Source organism: Sorex fumeus, unplaced genomic scaffold (assembly GCF_029834395.1).
Source record: "Sorex fumeus unplaced genomic scaffold, SorFum_2.1 ptg000072l, whole genome shotgun sequence".
Lineage (NCBI taxonomy): Eukaryota > Metazoa > Chordata > Mammalia > Eulipotyphla > Soricidae > Sorex > Sorex fumeus.
Window position 1 is genome coordinate 61,984,897 of NW_026606129.1, and position 21,308 is coordinate 62,006,204.

The following is a 21,308-nucleotide window of genomic DNA, read 5'->3' on the forward strand; positions in this document are numbered from 1 at the left end:
AGTACTCACCACCTGAGTATCGGGGAAAGTGAAGCTTCAGGCAGAGAAAAGCAACTACTCTTTGCAGCAAGAGTCAGTCAGTCTTGAATACTGCACAAGTTTCTCTAATTAGCTGTTTGCTTTTGTAGAAAAGAACTTTAGGGGCTGGAGCAATAGCACAGAGGGTAGGGTGTTTGCCTTGCACGCAGCTGACCCGGGTTCGATCCCCAGCATCCCATATGGTCCCTGGAGCACCGCCAGGAGTGACTCCTGAGTGCAGAGCCAGGAGTAACCCCTGTGCATCGCCGGCTATGACCCAAAAAGAAAAAAAAAGAACTTCAGAAGTCAGTGAAGTAAACTAGCTTCATTTGGGGAATATGAGTAATAGAGTGAGAAAGAGAAGGTTGGAGAGGAGAGAGAAGAGGAGGGAGAAGTCCATGGAGAAGAAGAAAGGAATTACCTGCCCCAAATTGCTATGCAGGAGACCCCAGAGATGTGGAATGTGCATTGCCTATTTTTGCCAACTTGGTTTTACAGGATTTTCCTCAAACTGTTCCCAACTTGGGACTTTCTATGTTCCTAAGGTGTTGTCAATGAGAAAACAAAACAAAACACTTTGAACTGTGGGTGGTCTTCTTTCAAATTCTATTTTTAGGATCTTTAATTGCTGCTAAAGATTTTCTCTTCTGATGAGGTCCAGCCATCACTGGGCTAACTGTAGCATCATGGTGATTTTCTTAGACCTCGGTGTCAGGCGCATGCATCTACAAAGGGAGTCTAGACTACATGTTTTGAAGCTGCTTGGAGCTGGTGACAGAGTAACTTTTTGTTTCCTTAAATTTTTATTTGCTCGAGCGGGCCCAGTAACGTCTCCATTGGAGACTTTGTTGTTACTGTGTCTGGCATATCCAGTACGTCAAGGGTAGCTTGCCAGGCTCTGTCGTGAGGGCGAGATACTCTCGGTAGCTTGCCGGGCTCTCCGAGAGGGGTGGAGGAATCGAACTCGGGTTGGCCATGTCGGCTGTGTGCAAGGCAAATGCCCTACCGCCGTGCTATCGCTCCAGCCCCTTATTTTTAGTGATACACCATGAGGTACGGTTGTAGACTTACAAATTTTTGTGCTTGGGTTTCAGTTATACAATGATAGATTACCCATCCCTCCACTAGTGCCCATTCTCCGCCACCACTGATCCCAGTATCCCTCCCACCCCCCATTCCCCCCATCCCACCCTACCTCTGTGGCATGGTATTCCCTTTTGTTATCTCTCTCCTTTTGAGTGCTGTGGTTTGCAAAAGAGACTAGATTTTCATTTTATTTGCTTCTGAAAGCTCACTCTTAGCCCACCCCACAGCTCCCTTCACCCCACCCCCCAATCTCTGTCTACCCAGCCTGCCTCAGGAAGAAGTTGAAGATCTTCCAGTTAAAGTAGTGGAGGCTGCAGACCTGTGCTCCCTGACAGAGTTAGGGAGGTAACAGGATGGTAGATGCAGATGGTGAGAGGATTCTTGGGAAAGAAATATTGGAGCCCTAAAGCCAGAGAGAAAGATTCTAAACAGTTTTGCATATGTACCTCAGGTCTCCCCAGCATGATAGAGACAAGAAGTCTTGTTCCATGCAGGGTAACCACGGTAGACTTCCAGAGCTGAAGGCTGGTGTCTCAGAGATCTGCGTGACAGCAGGCTCTGGTACTTTTGCAATAGTGAAAGTCTGTGACAAGAAACCCCAAATAGCACTGAGACAGCACTGACTCCCCAGTATTTAGAGGGGGGAAAATGTAACCACGTAGCACACAGGATTAACGTTTATGTGTGCGATATTCAAGACAATCTCCCATGATGAAAACTCTATATCAGAAAAAAAATTCAAAGAATATGTATATAGTTTTTGTGGTGGTTGTTTTTGGCCACACCTGGCAGTGCCAAGGGCTGACTCCTGATTCTGTATTCAGGGATGTCTCCTGGCAGAGCTCAGAAGACCATGTAGTGTCTGGGATCAGACCTGGGCCACGCACATGTAAAGGAAGTACCTTACTGCTGTCCTATCTCTCTGGCCTCTGGGTTTTCTATTTTTAATTGACTTGACAAGGCATGAACTCCCAAAGAACATAATGCTATCAGGTAAAGTTCTCACTATATATTCAGTATATTCCTACAAATCCTGTCACTTTACAAAATGAAATGGGCTAGAGAGGTAGTACAATGGGTAGGCCCCTTCCTTACACTTAGCCAATCCAGGCTTGATCCCTAGCACTGAACACTACCAGGAATGATCCCTGAGTGCATGGAGTTAGCCCTAGGTATCATCAAATGTAGCCCCCAAACAAAAATGAAACAAAAAGGAAACTTAACTGTAAGATAGGCAGCTCCGATGCTAATGAACACTACTGATTATTTTCAAAACATTGCAATGAAATGCTTTTCATTCTCTCTAAATACTACACCCATTCATGAGAAACAGCTATATTTCCCTCAGTGTCCTAGATATTCAGGAAGATAAAAATGTAAAGAAAAGAAATGCCCTATTTGCATGGCACTAAAATAGTTGAGAATCCCAAACAATACAAGAGTTTTCAAGTTACACATGGGATATGAAGTGAAAATGCTCTTGGAGGAAATCTTCTCTAATAATACTTACCTACTTCAGAGGGTGCTAGGAAGCTCTATTAACACCAACAGGAACACTTTTAGATCTTCAAATAAAAGGACTATAGAATTGCAAAGTATTATTATTATAGTTCTGAAATAATTTCACACCTAGGGATGAGAAAACTCCAGGCCAAATTTTACTGCTTCTCTTGCCTGATAAACAAGAAATGCCACAAGCAAAGGAGGTAGGGAAACAGAGATATCAAAGAGAACAAAGACATCAAAGTTTCTTTTCCAGTCAGGCTTTACAGTCCTCCTCATGACATTTTAGAGGGATTTAAAATAAATAAATAAATAAATAAATCCCTGTAAGGTCAGGGTTAAGCACACAGACATTGCTTTTATACCAAATAAAGTACCAACCAGCTAAGCTAATAAGAAAAGGAACAACGGCATGTCCACTTGGAAGGGGCGCAATCTACTTGCCAAATTTAAGAATGGCTGGATGAGTCATTACCTGAATCCCCCAGAGTTCACCTTCAGCTAGGAGATAAAAAATGTAGCTTCCTTGGGGCAAGAGTGATAGCACAGCAGGTAGGGCGTTTGCCTTGCACGTGGCCAACCCAGGTCCGATTCCCAACATCCCATATGGTCCCCTGAGCACCGCAAGAAGTAATTCCTGAGTGCATGAGCAAGAAGTACCCCTGTGAATTGCCAAGTATGACCCAAAAAACAAACAAACAAACAAACAAACAAAACGTAGCTGCCTTAAAAGATTTCAGGATTTCTTCTCAGCAACTGAGCATTGGACAAGACCAGACTCATTTTTTGCTGCTGTTGAAGGTGTTAGTGATGATGACATGGCAAATATGGTAAATAAGCCATAAATATGGCAATGACAGGTTAGAAGGGAAGTTCTTCAACCCTGCTAATCAGCAACATCATTTGTGGAACTTTTAAAAGTGCAGATTTGGGGGGCCCATCTTAGATCTACTAATTCTGAATCTCTCTCTCAGAAAACAATACTCTGGATTTTTTTTAATGAAGCCATTATGTTAACAACTGAAGTGACAGTGTTTGTAAACACTGTCATGATTAAGAATGCAGACTTTGTCAACAGACTGGCTGGAGTGTAATTCTGATTCTAAAACTTATTAGCTCTGTGGTCTGAGCAAAATAATTAGCCCAAATCTCAACTTCCCTATCTATGAAATGGAGTTGCTATTATTTCCTATTTTTTACAAGGCTGATACCAAGGAAGGTAAGCCAAAATTGTTAAGCAATAGCCACTTCAATGGAAAGAAACCAATTAGACTAGTATGATAACACAATTATTATATATTGATTTCAATAGAATTTATAACATAACTATGTTAAAAGATTGTGGAGTGCAAGAGTCAGGAATAAAGAGTATCAAAGAGCTATTGCTAAAACTGATGTTTCAAGTATAAAATAAAAGAATTATAGAAATAGAGAGATAAATACGCAAGAACTCAATCAAAGTAGCTATTATGGGGAGAGGATCTAGAAAGGGAGAAAGAAGGAAAGAAATCTGGGGCTGGTTCAGCAGCTAAAAGCAATAATATGCAAGAGAGGACAAGTGTCACCATTCTTCAACACTTGCCTTTTTTGTGTTGTTTTGCTGAAGCACTCTTGAAATGCTGCTTTAAAAAAAAAAACTAAAATAAGTTTTCAAAGTTAATTCCTAATATTATGTAAGCTTAATATTAAATTTATTTATATACTGATGCTGACAAAGTTTTTCAACTTACCCCAAATTGCTTTTTGAAAATGGACTGATATAACACCTCCAAAACTGTTAGGCCCCAAATGTCCCACTCTTTAAAAGTGGATGATAAACACGATATCTCTGGCACACTTTCCAAGTCCTAAAAAGATATGTGTAACATTGAACTGAGGACAGTAGGAAAAGCTATAAAGAAAAAAAGAAAATGTTCCTTTGTGCACAGCAGGAACAAAACAGCAACTTCCCTGGGGGAACTGAGGTGAACTGAGTGAAGAGAAAGAGAGAGGAAAGGAATAACCAAGAGGGACACTTCAGCACCCTGCATAACAGCTTCAGACAAGAGGCCTCCAAAGGGAACAGTGGTCTTCCTTGGAGGACACAGTTACTGCAGCCATGGTGCTACCGGGAAAGCAGGAAATATTATTCCTACCCTGCATTCTCAGATCTTCACCCTTCCATTTGCTAATCCACAGGAAACAATCATAAATCCCGGGAGCCCAGGGAATACTGACAGAGAACCACCTCCTGGGCAAAGCACCTTCAGAGAGCAGGACAAAGAGCATCCAGCACTAACACTAGGCAAGGTTTTGTCTTTATGAACTTACCTCCCTTTGGTATTCAGCCTCATAAAATCAGGCCCCAACTTTTAATGTTTAGCATACACAGTATGCATATTAAAAACAACAACGCACTGATAGTCGTAGCACTGTAGCTACTTCCATACTTTCATATCCTTTGTTTTTATGTCATTCTCAGAACAATCTTTCATAATAAATAAAGTATTATCCTGGGACTGAAAGTGAGAATACTGAGACTTAAGAGAAGTTAGGTATCTTGTCCAGAATCACAAACAACTCAGTGAGCCTCAACTAGAAGGCATGTATCCAAACACTTCAGTGAAGGTTCTTCCTGCCAGACAATGCTGTCACACTATTTATTCACAGTAGGAGTGTGTAACTGATGTGACTGTGGCAGGGGAAGGAAATATTAACTATCTTTATTCTAGGCACTGCACAGAACACAGAAGCACTCCACAAACAAGACATAGTAGAAGTAGAGCAAACTTGCCCAGCTCATTCTCCGAAAGCCATAAGCAATGCCAGAAACCAAAGTAACTGAGTTTTCAATCGGACTTTCACATTAGTTTTTAAAATGGTGTTTGGATGGAAAGTTTCATGTTAAGTGAAATGAGTCAGAAAGAGAGGGACAGACATAGAAAGGTTGCACTAATTTGTGGAATATAAAGTAACAGAATGAGAGACTAATACCCAAGGGTAGTAGAGAGAAGTACCAGGAGGTTTGCTCCACGGCTTGGAAGTTGGCCTCACATGCTGGGGGAAAAGACAGCTCAGATAGACAAGGGAACACCAAGAAAAGGGTGTTTAGAGGGCCTGCTCGGGATGGGAGATGCATGCTGAAAGTAGACTATAGACCAAACATGATGGCCATTCAATACTTGTATTGCAGACCACAACACCCTAAAAGAAGAAAAAAAGGGAATGTGTCACAGAGGTGTAGGGGAGTGGGGGGAAGTGGGGGGGATGGGAGGGATACTGGGAACATTGTTGATGGAGAACAGGCACTGGTGGAGGGATAGGCACTCGATCATTGTATGACTGAAACGTAAGAACAAAAATTTGTAAGTCTGTAACTGTACCCTATGGTGATTCGTTAAAAAAATAAATAAAATAAAATAAAATAAAATGGTGTTTGGTAGAAAAGTGTTGAAATGAGAAATAAAAATTGAGAAAAAGTAGAGAGATATTTAAAGAATTTCATTTAGGAGTGCTGGGATAAGTAACCAAAGAGTACATCCCTTGCCCAAACCCCATGCCACAAAGAGAGATTCAGAACATGAAAGGATAACTAGCCCTTTGGCCATTTCTAGCCACATCTCTGCAGCATGCCGACTCCAGTCAAACACACACACACACACACACACACACACACACACACACTTAGAAAAGTAAAAGAATAAGACCATGAGTTGCCATCAATCCTCATTTCCACCCATCTATTCTGAGCAGCTCTGTTGTCTAGAGCGCCATATGACTTCAGCAAACAGCGCAACTAAAAATTGTTTGAGCACCATGGCCAGGAGTGCGACTCACAGCAAGCACTACAGTCATAATGTGCATGAGTACCCAAGGACATACTACTAACGTGCAAGCACCACAAGCAAGCATGTGTGCAACCAACAATACCAAAAGAAAAGGAAAGGGAAACAGAAATGATGAAGAATGACAGCTATTTACCAAACAAAAGAGATATCGGGAAGTCCAGCAAATGACCCATTTTTGGAAAACTGAAAACTCCATGCCTTTTGTATTCTACAGCAAATTATTCAGATATTTTCAATGCAAACCTCTCCAAATTTTCCATGCATTTCAAATCTGGTCCCTAACATATAAACTATCAATCAAAGTTCTAAGGCTACAAGGAATAGAAAGCAAGTGGCTAGTGTAAGTGAGAATATTGGAAAGAAATCAAAAGCTCATCAAATCTGTATCAGACAGGAAAATAAGGTTTAGAGATCATCTGTGGCCAGAAAGACACAGAGTCTAGGAAATGGAAATTGCTGCAGTATTCTCAAAGCAATTACTCTTACAACACCATGTTCAGTGGAAGAACTAAGAATCACTTAGTACAAAATTCAAGTTTAAAAGAAGAAACATCAAATTAACCAAACTTGTGGTCCTACAGCCATCCCAAGACTAAGTATGGATGCCTAAGTGGAGCTCCTAGTTACAATTTCACTAGTCTATGCATCGCATAATGAAGGTGCTATTAGGAAAAATAAACTACACAAGAAGGAAAAAGAGTGCATGGAGGAAGAGGAGAGAAAGAAATCCCACTCTCATTCAATGAGACTGTCATCAAAAATTCCTTAAAAACTTAACTGCCTTGCAGAAATTCACTAATTTATAATGCCATAATCATTAGTGATTGATCATATAAAAATAAAGTTATTGATGTTTACAAGATGCTTACAAGACTTCAACTTTCTAATTTCCTGAGACCTTTCCTCTCACAATACCTAAACAGTATCTTTTACTTGTTTTCTAAAGGCACTGAAGAATTTGCCTTTTTTTTGTTAACATTTTCATTTTGAAAACATTATTCTAAAGCACCTAAAAGTAATAGATTTTTAAAAATATCTAATGAATAAATTCACACTTATGCTAATATTGATGATAATGATTAATGACAACAGTAACATAAACCAAGGCAGCAGCAGTTCGTATCTGCTGAGTGAGAAAGCAAATGCTGGCAGGGATATGGAGAAAAGAAACCGCTATCAATTGCTAGTAATATAAATTGATCCAATCTTTATAGAGAACACTATGGAGACTTATCAAAAAATGAAAATAAAACTACCATGTGATCCAGCAATAAATATATCCCCCAGAAGTCAAAAGCACTAATTCAAAAAAATATATTCATATGTAAGTTCATTGCAGTGTTATTTGCAATAGCCACGATCTGAAAACAACCCAAGTGCCCAACAACAGATGAGTGAATAAGGAAGTATCGCACACATACAACAATGGAATATTGCTCAACTGTAGGAAAGAAAAGATTAAATATTGCTTTTGTTAAAAGATACACAGACCTGGAAGATTTCATACTAAGTAAAATAAGGTAGAAGACAAATACCATCTCACTCATAGGTAGCATAAAAAAAAAACAATGCAAGAGGATAGACAATATCCAGTGAAAACAAACAAGTAGACTTTCATCACAGAAATGAGGGTGTCCATAGTGGAGAGAAAGTAGAAGAGAAGAGTCATCTAGATAAGGATGGAACATCACTGGCATTTTGGTGGCAAGTATGATGTGGTAATGATATACCCCTAATATTATCCATATTCTTATAAACCAATTTTACTTCAATAATAATTTTAGCACAGCGGTAGGGCGTTTGCCTTGCATGCAGCCAACTCGGCCGACCCGAGTTCGATTCCTCCACCCCTCTCGGATATCCCGGCAAGCTACCAAGAGTATCTCGCCCGCACGGCAGAGCCTGGCAAGCTCCCCGTGATGTATTCGATATGCCAAACACAGTAACAACAAAGTCTCCAATGGAGACGTTACTGGGCCCGCTCGAGCAAATTGATGAACAACGGGAGGGCCTTTACCTTTACCTTTAATAATTTTAGTAAATTAAATAAAATGGCAAAAAAATAGATACATACCATTTATCCTGGGCCAGGACCTATTCAAAGTCTTTAACATAAAATAATTCATTTGATCTATATAACTACCTTATAAAGAAAATATTATCACCCCATTTAACACATTGGAAAAAAGAGACTGAGAAAATAAATAGCTTGTCCATGGGCCAAGAGTTAATAAAAGTCAAACTAGGACAAAAACCACAATTCCTGAATACCAATTCAACAAAGGATTTTCACTGAGCATAAGGGAAATGGACTGCACTGGTGTGAACATTCTAAGAGAACTGTGAGTACTGTGGCTGTACCTTAATGTTACAAGCTTTTCAAGATTTCCACATCATCTCTACAGTCCAACAATTCATGAGAATATATTTCTAAAAGCTATCAAAAACTGCTTTATTCCAAGATGTGGCTCAATGGCCCAGAGATATGCAAGTTAAATGGCTGAAAATAAGAATCATCTACTTCTTAAGATAGTTTTTTCTTCAGTATTGGTCAACCATTACAGAAAAATTCCAAGCTAACCAGTTTCCATAAAGTTTAGTCATCCCAAGACAAATCCTCAAAGGGGTGAATTTATAGTTCATGTTTTGATCATTCAAGTGGAGTTCATCCATTTTTCCCATAAACTTCTTTTTCAGGCTCAAAATAAATATTAACAGTTCAGCCCCACAAGTAGATTTATAATACAGTTGGGAATGACTCAAAATATAAGGTAGATCAAAATGGACTTTTTCAACTTTAACCAAAGTGGTCATAGTCATGATTACTGCAATAAAAACTACAGGGGGAGAAAGAACCCTAAAATTGTCAAAAACATAATTGATGATGAAAACAAATGTAAAATTGTGGCATATTTCACCCTGACCACCAAAGACTCTTGATGAAACGGCAGACCTTTAATTCCCCAGAATGAATTCTTTAAATTAAAATACTTCATGCAGAACAGAAATTAAACAATGAATCAAAGAACAATGCTGTTATAGTGGTAAGCTTATAAATATACTTAGCAAAAAGGAAGCAATTACATTTTTTCATGTAAAAGCCAACCAATTGAAATGTTTCATGGGAGGCTGAGTAGGTGCTTTCCCCAATGCTTCTTACTTGGATATTCATTTCCAGTAACTCACTTTGGATTCACAGGGACCGGGTGGAATGAAATTAGCTCTACCAAATGGGCTCGCTTTCTTCATGCTACAAAACTAGCTCCTCCACGCAACTGCACGACTGACTTTCATAATAAATTTCATCCAACCCACTTGAAATGCCACTCTACATTTTATTTTAAATGCTTTATGTGTCCAGCTGGTTTTAACTATTGACCAAAAGTAGTTTGCGTGCATTCTTTTTCCATCTAGCATTAATCTTAGTAAACTTAGCTCCATTGAAATGTCTTAACTGCTGAGAAGAAAGCAAAAGTCAGCAAGCATACAATTGCATTTGGCTTCCCTCAGCACATCATTTTATTTCCTCCTGCTTTTTGCTAACTATTGCTCAGCACTTTTGCCTACGAGAGAGGACAAGCAGGTGGTAAAAGAACTTGTTTTGTCAGCTATATCTTTAATCCCAATGTTTAAATCTCTGAATAAAAGAAAATCAATATTGTAAAGGCAATGTTTGTCAAGGCCGTGTAATAAATACACTTACCTTTACAGAATGTTCTCAATGGGCTTCCTTCCTTTGTTGAGCTTCAAAGCTACGAAGAAAATTGGAAACAACGGGTTATCTGTGTTTTCTTTCTAAAACACCAACCATTTTCTTTCCACGTCTCTATAGTAAAATCTCCATATGCCAGAGTATGAAATGCTAGCCAGGTAAACCATTGATAAAACCAGTGCTTCACGCCTCTTGCACAAGTAACCAGTGAAAACACAGGGTCAATAAAGTGAAAATGGCATACACATCTAGCCAGAACACAATTACACAAACACAATTACACAACATGGCCAAATCTACAAAGCTTTCGGGTTGTAAATTCCTTGACCAAACTCAAACGACACGTAAAGTGCAGAGATGAAAATCAAATTAAATGTTATGGCAAGCTACCATAACATTGTGATGTATTCGATATGCCAAACACAGTAACAACAAAGTCTCCAATGGAGACGTTACTGGGCCCGCTTGAGCAAATCGATGAACAACGGGAGGATAGTGACAGTGACAGTGACAGTGACAGTTATGCAGCATACTCACTATCACCAAGCATTTTATTTTTATATTTCTTTTATGCTCGTCTTTCTTGAGCATTCAATTTCCACTTCTTTGAAAAGGTTTTAATTAGGATAGCCTATTCCATTCATTTAGGGTGCTTGGTCCTCCCACTCCAGACCTTACCACTTGCCCCCATGAATATCTCTGTATAAAGCTTTTAGGCACAATCTTTTTTTTCTCTAAGTAGAATACAATGTTCTCTCAGGAGAAATGAGGAAAAAATAAGAGGAAGATATATTTGACATTTCAAATCAATTATCAACATGGTAAATGAAGCTTCCTAATGCCAAAAGATATCTTACACTGACCCCACACAAGTCAATATAACAGGACATCTAGAAAATTACAGTCAAGTAATAATAATAAATCACAGTTTCAAAGGACTGCTTTTATAGTAAGTCACCATTACTCATATGGTGATGCCATAGTCAAAATTAAAAGAATTAAAATATGTGTATTTTTCATTCAGGCGAGGTCCTGACATCCTTTTGTGTTTTTATTTTTTTTTATCTTTTAAGGTACTGTGATTTATAAAGTTATTTCAGGCACAAAATGTTCCAAAATCAATCCCATTACCAGTGTCAACTTCCCTCCACCAATGTCCCCAGTTTCCTCCAACTCACTCCCTCAACCTGTCTCTATGACAGGCACTTATAATTATTATTTTTTTTAATTTTAGAGCTTGTGATTCACAACACTGTTACTGATAAGGTTTCATGTCTGACGCATTCCAACTTGACTGGAAGATCCCTCGCCCAGAGAGATCATTTCCCTTCATAGCTGCCCCCCTGCTGGCCCCCACCATCTTTTCTCCCCTGCGGTCTGCATCTTACTGAAGACTAGTTCTCAATTTCTGTTGCCTTTGGAAAATTGTTATTCCTCTACAATGTTTTTGCTATATTCCACATATGAGAGAGAATATTCTGTGTTATTCCCTCTCCTTCTGATGAATTTCACTTAGCATGATACTCTCCAGATCCACCCATGAAGTAGGAAATCGCATCTTTTCTCACAGACTAGCATATTCCATTGTATATGTACCACAGTTTCTTTAGTCAGTCATCTATTCTTGAACACTCGGGATGTTTCCATACCTTGGCTATTGTAAATAGTGCTTCAATAAACATAGGAGTGCAAATGCCTTTTCTAGTGTTTAGGGGGTGTTGGAATAAACACCAAGAAATGGAATTGAGAAACCACAAGTGGAAACTCAATTCCTATTTTTTGATAAATGTCTACATTGCTTGTCAAGACAACTGAACCAATCTACATTTCTACCAGCAGTGAATGGGGATCCCCTTTTCCCCACATCCATGCCAGCAATGGCTTTTGTTCTTTTTGATATCAGTCAATCTCTGTGGTACTATCTCATGGTTATTTTGATTTGCATTTTCTGATAATTAGTGATGCGAAGAAATTTTTCATATGCCTTTTGACCCTTTGTATGTCTTTTTTAGGGAAGTTTCTTTTTTTAATATTTTTAATTATTTATTTATTTTACAAAGCTGTTCGTGATTGGATTTCAGTCATACAACATTCCAATACCCATCCCTCCACCTGTGTATATTTCCCAGCACCAGTGTCCCCAGGTTCTCTCCCATCACTCCCCACCCCTGCCTCTTCAGCAGGTGCTTTTCTTCTCTCTCTCTCTCTCTCTCTCTCTCTCTCTCTCTCTCTCTCTCTCTCTCTCTCTCTCTCTCTCCCCCCCTTTTGGGCACAGTGGTTTGCAAAACTGATACTGAAAGTTTATCCAGAATATCCCTTATCTTTACGGAAGTTAATGCTCATCTTTTCACCTCATGTTTTGTGGGTTTGTTGTTTTTATTTTGTGTATATATGTATATATATAAACATATATACACATAGAAATATCCTAGAAGTACTTTATATGTCTTGTATATTAACCCTTTATTAGATAATTGTTGGGCAAATATTTTCTCCAAGTCTGTATGATGTCTTATTTTTCTAGTTATCGGTTTCATTTGAGGTTCAGAAAGGCTCCTTAATTTGATGAAATAGCATTTGTTTTCCTTTGCTCCCATTGGCTTGGCCAATAGCATTGAATCCTTGAAGATACCCTTAGTTTCAGTGTCATGGAGTGTTCTGCCTATGTTTCCCTCAATATAACTTATGGATTCAGTTCTGTTATCAAGGCTTTTAAAACATTATGATACACTTTTTGTACATGGTGTTAGAAGGAGTCTGAATTCATTTTTTTTTGTACGTGCCTGACCATTTTTCCCAGCACCACTTCGTGAAGAGCCTTCACTTGCTCCACTTCATACTTTTTGCTCCTTTATCAAAAATTAACTAGGTCCTGACATCTAAATGCATCATACTTTAAAATTACCAACTACTCCATGGTTTTTCTATCTTCTTTTTCTTTTTCCAATGGGCTAAATAACTTCTTTAGCACTTACTTGCTATTTCCCCCCAGAATGCTCTGTCCCTTCAAAGAACCCACTACCACTAAAGCATGATCACTACAGAACAAGATCATATTTATGAACTACAATGTGAATCTTTCCATGTCAATGCAAGAGATATGTACTCTTCTCTCACAGCATAATGTAAAAAGTTTCTCCTTCCTGTGTTATATAGATGAAATAGGGTTGGGAGTTGCCTAACATGAAGATGACTAGGTAGAATATAGTAGTTAGTGTAGTTAAGGTCCTTGCCTTAGGACTGAAAGAAGCCAATCCTCATTCAAATCCAGGATATCTGTCTTCCAAGCACTGCCAGAAGTTATGCCTGATCACAGCGCCAGGAGTAAGCCCTGAGCACAAGTGCTGGGACCCCCACCCCGAAAAAAACAAAAATTTTACTGTTATATTTTGCTAATAATGAGACTTGACTTATAGATTGCATGGATGCATGGCATTGAGCTATAGATCCATTCCCATTTCAAACACATCAACATACTGTATTTTTTTAAATACCATATGGTGAATTTCAAAGAAAAAACTCAATATGAAATAAAAGCCAAAATGTACAAAAAAATTTAAATTAAAGATTTTTTTTGAAAAAATAAAAACACACCAAGACCTTAACAAAATAAATTAACACAAATTCACAGATATCACTGTCACTGTCCTCCCATTGTTCACTGACTTGTTTGAGCAGGCCCAGTTAACGTCTCCATTGTGACACTTGTTACTGTGATTGGCATATCAAATATGTCACGGGTATATCAGAAGGAATCCACAAAACAATAGAAATAAAGTGTAAAGAGACAGACTTTTTGCAAAGCAACTTGGCATCAGCAAAAATAAAAACAAGACAACAATGGAATAACACTAACACATTCATGGTACTTAGGAGGAAAAGTTCATCAAAAATTCTACAGTCATTTAAAACCTATCAAGAATGGCCAAAAAGAAAAAAATTGGGGGAACTGGAGCAATAGCACAGCGGGTAGGAAGTTTGCCTTGCAGGTGGCCAACCCGGGTTCGATTCCCAGCATCCCATATGGTCCCTTGAGCACCACCAGGGGTAATTCCTGAGTGCAGAGCCAGGAGTAACCCCTGTGCATTGTCGAGCATGACTCAAAAAGCAAAATGAATAAATAAATAAAACTTAAAACTTTTAAATAAGATCATTGCTTACAACTCATGTACTTTACTTTGGTAAAATAATAAAATATACACTTGAGGGGAAAAAACTGATCCAGAAACGAAGATTATGGAACAGAAAGAAATAGTAAAGAAAGAAATTAGCAAACAAGATAGTTAAGTCTAGTAAGTATAGTCACACACATTTGACGTTTCTCAAAAATACAATGTGAAACAAAGGTGGCAATTCATAGCAGGCTAATATAATATTATTTCATATATACTATTCAAAAAAATTCTTGTTTTGGACTGGAAGTGATAGAAAATACTGTAAAGAAAAAACAAAAAATGCTTAACACAAAGTTCACATTAAGTTTATTTTAAGAAGTTCAGGGAAATGGCACAGAGTGCTGGAGCATGTGTTTCATATGCAGGAGTCAGGATTTGATTCCCGGTACCAGAGGTCACCCTGAGCACAGTCAGGAACAACCTCTGAGCTTCACGCAAGGAGAAGTCCCCAGCATCATCGGCTGTGGACCAAAATAAAAATAAAATAATAATAAAAGTTCTCTTGAGAATGGAAAGGAGAAAAGGAGATACAATACAGGAGAAACATGGGAAATAAGTAGGATGCTGGATAAAATTATGCTCTTTTTACCGGTCTGGGGAGAGTAATATAGAAGCTCTGCTTATCACATTCTTATTACTATAAATAAATACACATTTATACACTTTCAGAAATAATTTTGCATGTGATGCTCTATTTCACAATTTTAAAGCATACTAGAATAATCAGTAGAAGAATAAAAATCCCAAAGCAATGGAGGGAAGAATCTGGAGAAAAGAACCATCAATAAAAAGATGAGAATTGGCGGGGAAAAGAAGCAAAGGAAAGAGAAAACACAAGAAAACATTCAAAATCAGTTAAGACATGTCAGCAGACTAAATAGATTACATCTAATAAAGGAGAATGTTTTTGAATGTTTCCAACATGTTTGAAATATTTTTAACCTGCCATGAATTTATTTAAAAAAAATACAAACATCTAAAACATAAAGAGAATTCGAGAGAAGTACTGAAAACTATATAATGATGCTCGAGTGTGTTCATTGCAGGTAACGCAGGATGACACAGTTCAACTCTGAAATCCTGTAACAGCTATGGTACATTTATATTCACTATAAATTTTATTTGCCTTTCTTTATTTGGTATTTTTTACGCTGATTAAAAAATTAGTTTGTAGGGAAAAAACATAGAAGACGCTACATCAAAGAGGAACCAAAGTGAAATAAACTAAAAACATATAATGTCTTGTGGTAGGATAATCTATTATCCTACACAATTACTTTCTTGTGTTACATTTTAGCACCTAATCAGGGTCGTCTCCATTTAAACTACCCTCAACCTGTCCACAGTGTAAGCATCAGTTTCCATGCCATTCTACATTCAATAATCATTCAATAAAATCTAGTTGAATAAGCTAGTACAGATAAAGTCTCCATTCTTTGTGCAAATTTTCAGTGCCTGAACATTTGTGCATCTATGTCTACTCCTTGTCTAATGTGGAAGTAGGTCAGAATCCAAAAACTCCTATGCCAGTGCTCAAAGCACAAAATCTCTGCACAAAAATCCCGATTAGCCTCTCAACCTAGTCTTGAGCTAAAAAACCCCAAAGACCTAAACTTTTACAGTCTGTAAAAACATTTCCAGTGCAGCTGCAATGCATTATTCTACTTCCACTCTCCTCAAGTCTAACTCATCCACATTCCGTAATAGAGCCGAAAGACTATAACCTTCATCTGACCTCCTGCAAGACATAAATTAGATTTAAATGAATCCAAATAGAGTTTGGGCTTCATCCATTCCTAAAAGACATAACTGTAGAAGCAGAGAAGTACAGACCAATAACACACTGATTCATCCTGGAACATTTTTCAGAGAGTTGTCTCACAGAAAATCTTTACCACCCTCTAGCCCTTCAATCCATTACCCAGCCCCCAGAGCTCCCTGAAAAACTGAATTTAAACAACTGTCTTCCTCAAATGTAGAAATCTCCTTTAATTGTGCTTCATCTTCTCCCAATGGGAGTTTGATTCTGGGAACCATCCAACCACACCTCACTTAAGGCAAGGCTGCCAGGTACTGAGGAATGTGCCTCCAAGGCTCCCTCCTCCAGACCTCACCTGATGTGACTGCCATGGTAAGAGATTGGTTTTTGACCTTTAAGTCTTTAACAATTACCTACATACCTAGGAAAGAAGTCTGTTCACTCAGGAATGAAGACAAGACACGAGAATAAAGACACTGAATAAATTCAACTCTCATTCTCATTTTTATTCTCTGTTCAGTGAACTGTTACTGCAGACAAATTATTACAACATTTTTTCAAATGATAGCCAATTTTCAACTAAGAGAATATTCTTAAGCCTTTTTCTACCTATCGTGGAAAACCAGGCAGTTGGAAAACATAGCCCTAGTAAAATGACCTGATGTTACATGAATATTTTTAACACATGGAATTATTGGAAAATCTGCATACTAATTTAAACCCTCACAAGAATAGCAGCAAAGATTTCAAGAGCCCAGAACTTCTTCAATATATTTCTATACATTGTAGCTCAGTATCTATTTGTTTTTTAGTAGGGCATGTTTCAGCAGGGTGATCGGAATAAGTTTTGTTACTCACCAGGAAACTGATCAATAATGGCAAAATATATTTGAAAGTCTTTCTTCTATACCAGCAGTTCCTAAATATAGTTGGTCTATAGCACCCTTTCCAGGAAAAAAAATCACTCAGTACCCTTCTGGAAATCTACTTTCTTTAAGTAAATAAACAGAAAGTACCCCAACTACGCTCCAGGCTACTACCATCTCCCAACTAGATCATTCCACTGTCCTCTTCAGGAAACACTACATTAGAACAAAAATTAAACAAAATTTAATCATTGATATTATTGCTAAATCTATATATTCTTTGACAGTACAAATTACGTATTCAAGACATTTTTTAAACTTTTTAATTTATTTTTGGTATGGGGCTTCAACCACAGGTGCTCAAGTCTTACTCCTGGCTCTACATTCAGGGATCACTCCTGGCAGTACTCAGGGGACCAAAAGGGGTGGCAAGGACCAAATTCAGGTCAGACATGCAAGGCAAGCACCTTAACTGGTATATTATCGGCACTATTTGGCCCCTCAATAAAATATTTTAATAAAGGAATATTATAAATTTATATTAAAATTGAAAACTAAAAATTCTCAAGTTGAGGTTAGTTTTGGAGTTCTTAGTTTAATTTTATTTTTGTTCTTGTTTGGGGGAGACTTCTGAGGGTTTGTTTTTTTATTTGTTTGAGTGTGGGGTTTGAACTATACTTAGTGGTATATCCTAAGTTCTATGCTCAAGGAACATTTCTTTTGGTATTTGGAGAACCATATGTAGTGTCAGGGATCAAACCACTTACAAGGGTTAGTCACATGCAAGGCAAACACTTTAACCCCTGTACTATCTTTCTGCCCCTTGTGTTTTGTATTATTTTTCTTATTTTTTATTTTAGGCCTTCTAAGATGAAAATAGCTCTGTCTCCTCTATCCTCTCTTCTCTTTCGCTCTTCTCTCCTCTCTTCTCTCTCTCCTTTTCTCTCTCTTTTCTCTCTCTCTTCTCTCTCTCCTTTTCTCTCTCTTTTCTCTCTCTCTTCTCTCTCTCCTTTTCTCTCTCTTTTCTCTCTCTCTCTTTCTCTCTCCCCGCCCCTCCAGAAAAACTATACTTTCACAGCTTGAGTCAATATGGAAACACACAAAGAAATAAAACATAATGCATCATGTCACACCTGTTCAATGTTGTCATATTTTCCAGGCCTCAGAAAAAGTTAAATTTCCAAGTATAAGCTCTGGAAAATCATTACATACATTTGAATAGAAGACCAATTTGTCAATAGTGAGCATCTTGCAGTTAAGAGAGTGAGAAACAAATTAAATTCTATGAAATCTCAGAGACCAGGACCCTCGCCAGTTACAGGGAGTTGGTGGCTTCGTCTGACCACCCAGACAGGACTGGAAAGTACCATGGCATGTCTGATCCCAGGAGAGACACTCTGACAGAGTGACATTTGCACAGGGATGCCCTAGCATGGCCCCAGTATGTTTTCTCAGAATGGGATGACATTTCAAGTCAAACAGCTCTGCTCCCAGTAGTACAAACCCTCCCCCAACTGCAATAACCTGAATTTGAGAAAAAGAGGTTCATTTCAGAAAGAACTGAGGTTGTGCAGATGCTATTATCGAAAAGGAAAAATTCAATTTTTAAGGAAGGGCAGACAGATATTCAGTATTTAACATCATGACACAGATCTTCACCTGAAAAAAAAAAATCATTCCCATTTGCGCTAAATCCTATTCCTGGAATATCAGCCCTGGATGCTTTTCAACAAACGCTAAAATCTGTTATCAAGTTGTGTCACCATGAGGTGTGGAGAGTGACAGTCAGTGTGCCGTGTCCTCACCAAACCCCTGCTGCCTGGAACTGCTGTCCACGTGCAGGTCTGTCCAAGGATGGAGGGCCACTGCTGTCACTGCCACCACCCATCTGCCTAAGGTCACCTTGCTTACATGACTGATTCATTTGGAAGGAAGGAACTGAGAGCATGGAGTATACCAATGTCCCTGTTATGTTTCTAGAGGAGACTACATGAAATGGGGACCCCTCCCTCCACCCATAAGAGGAATCCAAGATGAAGGGCCCAACCTCCCACCAGAATGAATGCAGCACATGTGCGTGCTTTGAATCTATGCCCACCAAGCCAAGGTGGACTATTCTGTCAGCCCCCCACTCCACAGCAGGGTCAGGCAGCAGCCTGTGCTCCTCCTGGCTCCTGACCAGTGCTCTGATGGCCCAGTTACGTCAGGACAGAGAGGGAGTCTGGTTGTGCCCTCCTCTGAACTCACCATCTGGAACATTCTTTGGCCTCCCTCCCTCTCATTTTCAGTCTGACAGGCACTGGTGGACAGGGAAAATCAGAGTGGACCAAAGTTCATCTTTTCTTCCCTGCTCTTCTCTGCTGGCATCATCACAAGGGCTGAGTGGGGTTGGCATGGACCAGGATGCCAGGAATTAAATGAGGGTCCCTGACCACTGAATCACATTAGTCCTGCCTCCCATACTCTTAATTAGCCTGCTTCTACCTGGCACACCCACTTGCCTTTGAAATTCTGGAGGTAGCAGGGTGAGATGCCTGGCTCACAAACAAAATACTGGTTGATGATGGCCGTCACCAACACCTACATTTTCGTGGTTTTACAAGCACAGTTTTCAGGTCTGGGCCCCTTTCTAATACAGATAATTCTAGCTGCATTATTCTGAGAGATATTCAGCCACCAGCTGCATTTGGAAGCAAAATGATCTTAACAAACAGTGGCAGACTTGACAGACAGGCTGTTGAGAGAGCCTGGGGACCAAAACAAAGGATAAAAAAGAAAAAGAAAGGAACAGTTGACAGCAAATGGAAGCTAGGAAAGGCAGCACTGCAAAGAGAAATGAGAAAGATTACAGGACTAGCAACCTCACTTCTACAACTCTGAAGTAAGCTATGAACATAATAGACTCAGGGGTGGAAGCCTAAAGGGGTAGGGGGCGGGTAAGGATCAAAGAGAGAGCATGGAGAAGCATATTTGGGGGCTTTTGATGTTGGGAACTGACTAAAAAAATGGCAAAAGAGGAGATTCAATGGTAGCATTTGAGAGGTTTCAAAAGACAATGAGTCTTAATTCTGTCTTGTTTTGTACCTCTTGTACTTCTGTGACACGCCAAAATTTGCTGTTTTTCTAAGAAGACATTGACAGATACAATGGAAAATCTGAATACATTCTTTCCCTCTGAATTCGTTATCTATGGCCCTTATCCACTAGACTATAGCAAACTAAATTGGATTTTGGATCACTGGTACTGAGGCGCTGCAATTAATTAACAATAGAAACATAATATTTATATCTAGGCCTAATAGCATCTGACATTTAAACTATTCTGCCAGTCAGGCAAATTCCATTGGACAAATTTTCATTTTACTGAACATGATAGGCCACAGTTTGCATCGATAGGCCAAGAAGCAGAACAGGGCTGATCTTCTGGAATGTTTTTTCCCAAAGCCTGGCCATGCTGGAGTAGACACATGCTGTGGAATTGTCAGAATAACACAAAGACCAGGTCTCCAGTGCCACCCAGACAGACCAAAGACACATCCATAACAAATATCTGAGTATGAACCATTCATATCCTATACAGCCCCAAAGTTAAACATCTAACACATTTGATGATGCACTAGACATGTTTTCTATCTTTGGGCTACTGACATTTTCTTGGGGGTACTAAAATCCCCCTAGTCCTTCCTAATTAAAAAGTGATAAACGTTTTGCTAGGCATCCAGTAATGTGCAAAGTACACAAGAGTTGGAATTGATACAGCTTTTTCAGTTGGCACAAAACTAACCTTCCGCATTTTGCCAGATGGTGTATTCAGTAAGCCCTCAATCCCTGACTCCAGTGTGAGGTATTGTCAATATGAAGTTGAAGCAGAGACTGTCTTTAAATGTTATCTTATTTTTCATTATACTAACAGTACAGTCCTAACAGTGTTTCCTTCCTCAAACTCTCTCAGCTAGAGAAGCTTTCATTGCTCTATGACTTATTATTTGAGCCAAAAGAAGATGATGCATTGTGAAGAGAAAAATTCCATCCCTGGAAGAACCACATAAATTTGCCGAAAGTGGAGAGTGTTGGGCCAGCATCCACCAAAACAAAGCCTTGACAGCCAATCACTTCCACTCTCCACAGTCACCACCATACCTCCAGCCAGACTCCATTGTCTCATAACTGAACCTCACCAAAAAATTAACCCACCAAGAACTCAGCTAAGAAGGTCTCTGTGACTGAAATCTTCAGGCTTTCTCCGTGTGGGATGGGCTACCTTCCCCCACCTCCCTGAGTTTCTGGAACCTCCAGCAGTCACTCCCACACCCGAAAGCTTCAGTCCAGTTAAAAAATTTAATTCCAGATGTACTGCCCCGT

General features: G+C 39.0%; 1 protein-coding gene across 1 annotated transcript in view; it reads right to left on the bottom strand.

Moving 5' to 3' along the window:
* Positions 1–21,308, bottom strand: part of FHIT (fragile histidine triad diadenosine triphosphatase) — a 1,773,722-nt gene that overhangs the window by 1,724,666 nt on the left and 27,748 nt on the right. Inside the window, exon 2 of the mRNA XM_056129408.1 lies at positions 10,138–10,186. The gene's annotated coding sequence lies outside the window, so the exon portion shown is untranslated. The remainder of the gene's footprint in view (positions 1–10,137; positions 10,187–21,308) is intronic.